Genomic DNA, 6571 nt, shown 5'->3' with positions numbered 1-6571 from the left:
ACCTCACTTTTATAACCATTTCTATGCACAAAATCTACTTCATAGCCCCACTTTCGTAACACTTTATCAACAGTCGAAGCACTGATTAACTTGACAAAAACACAGTATTTTTCCTGATCCAGTTGCCAGGTATGAACGGTTTCAGAATTTAGACCAATTACCTGTGTAATCCAGTCATCTATTTCCAAGGATGTCGGCTGAACAGGACGGGATTCCTCGTCAAAAGCAAATACCAGAGTATTCTTCCGGAGGTTTGTAGCCATGGTTAATCCATCGAAGCAATTTCGGTTAAACAACCGAAATTCCAAGTAGCAGTAGCAAGACCAGAAAGAGCGATCAGATCACAAGGAACAGGAACGAACACGGAGATTAACGGACGGACGTCACTCGGCTGAGCACAAGTACAGCGATGTAAACGCTGAAGTGCAGCGCAACAGTTAACAGCGGCCACTCGCGAGCGTGGCTGAAACGGAACTGCGACGTACATATTTTTGATTTTTTGACAACCTTTCTCAGTATTTACGATAATTTTTGTAGTGTGAAATTATTTCTGAGTCTTTAGTAATTCTTGCTATCTCATACAGTTTTCTTTTTCTTTCTGATGACGCTTAAATACCTGCACAGGGTTTCTTTGAAAACTGTTTGCTGTTATATTTAGTAGCTTTTTGGACAACAGTGTTCAAAAACAGATATAAATTGATCAAGAAATATGTTGCTTTTATCATCAGCGTAGGGCTCATAATATACATGTCCTCAATCAACATTTCCTAAACTTTCTCTGAAGTGATTTATAGATACCAACATTCACTCAACGATTTATGAACTGTACAGCCTGCTAGGTTTTGTAAGTTAAAAACAGTTGGCAGCGGTGGGATTCGAACCCACGCCTCCGAAGAGACTGGTGCCTTAAACCAGCGCCTTAGACCGCTTGGCCACGCTACCACTTGGCTGACTATTAGTAGCCAAGTTGATACAGTTATCTCATAGTTGTACCAAATTGTGGGGTGCTGATGTCGGCGTTTTATCTGCTGTTGCAAATATCCCACAGATTTTCTACGGATGATTTTGCAGGCCAGTGCAGGTGTAATAAATTGAGGGAGTGTTAAAAACAGTCACCGAGCCTTCCAGCCTGATAAAGTTTGCTGCTGGCGTCGTTGTGTGGCTGTGTGAACAATGGCCTCTTGCGAGGTGACCCACTCGTGGGCTATCAGGTTGCCTGCAGCAGTTCCTGTCGGCTTTGGAAGCGATTTCGTTTCAAGAGCCGTGAAACTGCTCTCCGGCTCCTCTGTCAGGATCTTTTTCCGAACACTATTCTGATGTCCTGTTTCGTGGCCGCTTCTGCGTATGTTACACCACTGCTAAGATACACGTTGTTGCAGTCCGCCGCGAAACACCAACTAATCCAGTAATTTCACACATGTTATGGCCATGGTACCGACGAACACGACTGCTCCTTTTTGTCCCTCTGTCACGTACTTACATGTATGGGGGAAAGAAATGCAGTAGAAGAAGAATGGGTAGCTTTGAGAGATGAAGTAGTGAAGGCAGCAGAGGACAAAGTAGGTAAAAAGACGAGGGCTAGTAGAAATCCTTGGGTGACAGAAGATATATTGAATTTAATTGATGAAAGGAGAAAATATAAAAATGCAGTAAATGAAGCAGGCAAAAAGAAATACAAACGTCTGGAAAATGAGATTGACAGGAAGTGCAAAATGGCTAAGCAGACATGGCTAGAGGACAAATGTAAGGATGCAGAGGCTTATCTCACTAGGGGTAAGATAGATACTGCCTACAGGAAAATTAAAGAGACCTTTGGAGAAAAGAGAACGACTTGTATCAATATCAAGAGCTCAGATGGAAACGCAGTTCTAAGCAAAGAAGGGAAAGCAGAAAGGTGGAAGGAGTATATAGAGGTTCTATACAAGGGCGATGTACTTGAGGACAATATTATCGAAATGTAAGAGGATGAAGATGAAATAGGAGCTATGATACTGCGTGGAGAGTTTGGGAAGGGAGTGACACAGGGTTGTAGCCTCTCCCCGATGTTGTTCAATCGGTATATTGAGCAAGCAGTCAAGGAAACAAAAGAAAAATTCGGCGTAGGTATTAAAATCCACGGAGAAGAAATAAAAACTTTGAGGTTCGCCGATGACATCGTTACTCTTTCAGAGACAGCAAAGGACTTGGAAGAACAGTTGAACAGAATGGACAGTGTCTTGAAAGGAGGATACAAGATGAACATCAACAAAAGCAAAACGAGGATAATGGAATGTAGTCGAATTAAGTCGGTTGATGCTGAGGGAATTAGATTAGGAAATGAGACACTTAAAGTAGTAAAGGAGTTTTGATATTTGGGGAGCAAAATAACTGATGATGGTCGAAGTAGAGAGGATATAAAATGTAGACTGGCAATGGCAAGGAAAGTGTTTCTGAAGAAGAGAAATTTGTTAACGTCGAGTATAGATTTAAGTGTCAGGAAGTCGTTTCTGAAGGTATTTGTATGGAGTGTAGCCATGTATGGAAGTGAAACATTGACGATAACTAGTATGGACAAGAAGAGAATAGAAGCTTTCAAAATGTGGTGCTGCAAAAGAATGCTGAAGATTAGATGGGTAGATCACATAACTAATGAGGAGGTGCTGAATAGGATTGGGGAGAAGAGAAGTTTGTGGCAGAACTTGACTAGAAGAAGGGATCGGTTGGTAGGACATGTTCTGAGGCATCAAGGGATCACCAATTTAGTATTGGAGGGCAGCGTGGAGGGTAAAAATCGTTGAGGGAGACCAAGAGATGAATACACTAAGCATATTCAGAGGGATGTAGGCTGCAGTACGTACTGGGAGATGAAGTAGCTTGCACAGGATAGAGTAGCGTGGAGAGCTGCATCAAACCAGTCTCAGGACTGAAGACCACAACAACAACAACATTAACTTTATCTTAATTTTAGTATTCTAATTAAACTGTGGTTTATTGCAGTGTTGAAATCTTGTGCAGTAGTTGGTTGCACCGAAAAAAATGTGAAAAGAAGAAATATATTGTTCCATAGATAAAGAATTTTTAAAAATACAAATAATTTGTGAACACATTTCTCGTGATTAAGTCAGTGAATTTACATGCTGAAGCACATGAGTGGTATCGTTACCAAGCGGATGCGAATGGATTTCTACTTAAGAGTACTTGTATTATAAGGGTTATTATACATGTATGTCTCAAAAATATGTGCCGAAATTTAGGAGATACTAAATGCAAGATCTTTGTTTTTCTGTTTTCTGTTTGTTTCATAACTTATTTTTGCTACTACTATACAATCTCAAAACTTGTTACAGTTTTTCCTCTGATGAAGTACCAGGTAGCTTTAATTAAAGTGCAGCTAATCACGAAAGTTCAGCGGGTGTCGTAATATTATAGTACGTCAGTGAAACTTGGTGGATTTTCTAATGGACTCTTACGATGGAAAAAAATTAATTCCTGGTTTGGCTACAAGGTGCAAAACTGGCGCTGTGAATACAAGAAAGAGGTGTAAAAATGTTTTCATACGTAATGGAGTAGGAACGGGACATGGGCATAAATTATCAAACAAATGAGAAAGGAATAATGGTGATTTTATTATTAACCGCCACTTAAAAACTTTGTTCTGTATCAGCACGAGAGATGTCAACAAGATGGTGCATCTGTAAAATGTGATCAACAATTATTGATTGCAGCATTTCCGATGTAATCCGTGCAACACGTTCCTGTAACTGGCCTCCAGGTCAGGTAGAAACCAAGCATGTCCCTGATAAATATATTCTTTTAGATATTCACAGAGCTAAAAGTCAAATGTATTCAGATAAGACCATCTTGCAGGCCATGCATGTGGACAATCTCTAAGAATAACACATTTGTGGAAGGTTGCGTTAAGCAAACTTTCACTGGAGGAGCGACGTGAGTTGCTGCCCCATTGAAACGCATCAGGCTGCAGCCAGCTTTGTGTTTCATTTTTTTTCTGTCGGCCCACGTAATTCCTCAATATAATAAGTCTAATTAATCGAAAAATTCCGATGTACCGGGTGATCAAAAAGTCAGTATAAATTTGAAAACTGAATAAATCACGGAATAATGTAGATAGAGAGGTACAAATTTACACACATGCTTGGAATGACATAGAGTTTTATTAGAACCAAAAAAACACAACAGTTCAACAACTGTCCGACAGATGGCGCTTCATCTGATCAGAATAGCAATAATTAGCATAACAAAGTAAGACAAAGCAAAGATGATGTTCTTTACAGGAAATGCTCAATATGTCCACCATCATTCCTCAACAATAGCTGTAGTCGAGGAATAATGTTGTGAACAGAACTTTAAAGCATGTCCGGAGTTATGGTGAGGCATTGGCGTTGGATGTTGTCTTTCAGCATCCCTAGAGATGTTGGTCGATCACAAAACACTTGCGACTTAAGGTAACCCCAAAGCTAATAATCGCACGGACTGAGGTCTGGGGACCTGGGAGACCAAGCTTGACGAAAGTGGCGGCTGAGCACACAATCATCACCAAACGACGTGCATCTGTTGGACATTTTGTGAACTTTGTTTTTTTTTGTTCTAATGAAACCCCATGTCATTCCAAGCATGTGTGTCAATTTTTACCTCTCTATCTATATTATTCCGTGGTTTATTAAGTTTTCAAATTTATACTGACATTTTGATCATCCGGTATGTACAAAGAGTGGTGGGAATGCGTCCTGATAGTAGAGGATATACTTTAATTTCTTATAAGTCTAAAATGTATGTTGAATATATTTTTTGACAGTTGGCGGACAGTGAAAGCATGGCCTGTGCAGTTTCTACTTGCCACGGTCTGCCCTCAGCGAGCGAGGCGAGTGACCAGACGAGCAGACTGCCTGGGCCTCAGTGAGCAGCAGCGCGCCGTCGCATTCACTGCGGCAAAGGGTGGCACGCGTCTTTTACAAGACTGGCAACACTCGAGGGCGAAATTGGTTGTGCTGAGTTCAGTCCATACCTCGCCATAGTGGCGAATATGAATTTGGAAGTTTCTCTGAAAGAAATGACCCACCTATGCAAATGGTGTGTCCCGTACGATAACATCACACTTTTGTGAAGTAGCCACAGGGCACCTCCATAGGCGGGCCTTTTGCCTGTGTCAATGGTGTGCTGGCGTAAACACTGAGAAGGCAAAGTAACAGAAAGTTTTGGTGTGACGCCCTTTGATTGGTTGGAGCTCGCAATCTTTGGCAGCTGCGATTTACCATTGAGCTGCACTGGTAAGTTTTTGGATCAAATAGTCGGGATAGTTACATGTCCCCAGTCTTCCAAAGAGTGATACAGAACCTTCCAGAACAAAATTGTTGGAAGTTTTTGGATTGGAGAAATAAAATGCATGATCACAGACTGGCCAAAACGACAGTTTTGGTGGGCTCACATCGTGAAGGAACAGGAGTCATACAGAGGTCTTTTCATCATAGCATGAGGGAGAAAGCAGACATCTCCGCCGCCAGTATTAGAGGGAGGAACGGACATGGAGAGGAGTGGTTGATTCTCCAGCAAATGAATTGCACCATGCCAGCGTTCACCTCCACCTAGGGCCTCACCGTACCTCGTCTCCAACATTTGATATAAGTTTCACAGCTAAAGGGCATACAAATTCGTACAGGAAAATAGGTATGTGGTTTCAGATTAAGTAATCAGTCGCTATCTGATGACCTCTCGGCGATTATTTTACTCTTTGGGATTCTGTTTTTCCTTAGTCCCTTCAATTTCGCTATTAGGAGTCAGGTGATACGATTCCTTGTCCATTCCGTCTATTCTGTCAGAATTTTTCTGGTACTTTCATTCTGAAAATCCACGTTATCACACGTTCAAGTGGACATATACACTTATACTCCAGTAATGAGTATCTGATCCTCGTTTGCTCTGAGCAATCATTGAATTAGGAACCAATAAATGTACATGATTTGTAACCCTTATTTCATTACAGTAACTGATAGTTGTCATCACTATTTAGTAATTGTTAATGTTTAATCTGGCCACACAGCTATGGTCCAAATGTTAGGGCCATCCCTTTCCTTCCTTTTCCTTGCACGCAACTGCTTTACATGCATCTGGACTGTAGTTGTACAATGAGCAGGGATACTCATTGCATGTCGGTGGCAAATCAGATTGACTGCAGCCAACCCCAGTGGTGCGTCATATGATCTTGCATGAAAACAGTGGTTTCCACACAGTTGCGCTCTTCCAAAGCAGGAATCACATGTTGTGCAAGAAGCTCTCGACAATGTGATGAAGGTCTCGAGAATGTGCAGACGTCACGGTACGCCTGACAGATCCTCTGGGCGTATTCAGTTCAAAGAAGATGGACCGAGAATAAATGTGGCTGTGAATCCACATCACACAGTCACATAAGGTGAGTGGAGTGTCTCTTCATGCACAACTCACGGTTTAACAGTACTCTATACGTGACAGTTCTCTGTATTCACTGTGCCTCTGCTGTAAAATGTGCCTCGTCACTCCGTAGAATATTGCCCATCCACATGTCATCAACTTTCATCCATGCTGGAAACTGCGGAGCAAA

At 41.6% G+C, this 6571-nt stretch overlaps 1 non-coding gene across 1 annotated transcript; it reads right to left on the bottom strand.

The window, feature by feature from the left end:
- Positions 1 to 860: 860 nt before the first annotated feature.
- On the bottom strand, positions 861 to 942 carry Trnal-aag. Its single transcript has one exon. It is a non-coding gene; the product is annotated as a tRNA-Leu (tRNA).
- Positions 943 to 6571: the final 5629 nt, after the last annotated feature.

The sequence above is a fragment of the Schistocerca piceifrons genome, chromosome 1 (assembly GCF_021461385.2).
Source record: "Schistocerca piceifrons isolate TAMUIC-IGC-003096 chromosome 1, iqSchPice1.1, whole genome shotgun sequence".
Lineage (NCBI taxonomy): Eukaryota > Metazoa > Arthropoda > Insecta > Orthoptera > Acrididae > Schistocerca > Schistocerca piceifrons.
The sequence above is the reverse complement of the archived record's forward strand: the minus strand, read 5'-3'. Positions and strand labels throughout refer to the sequence as shown.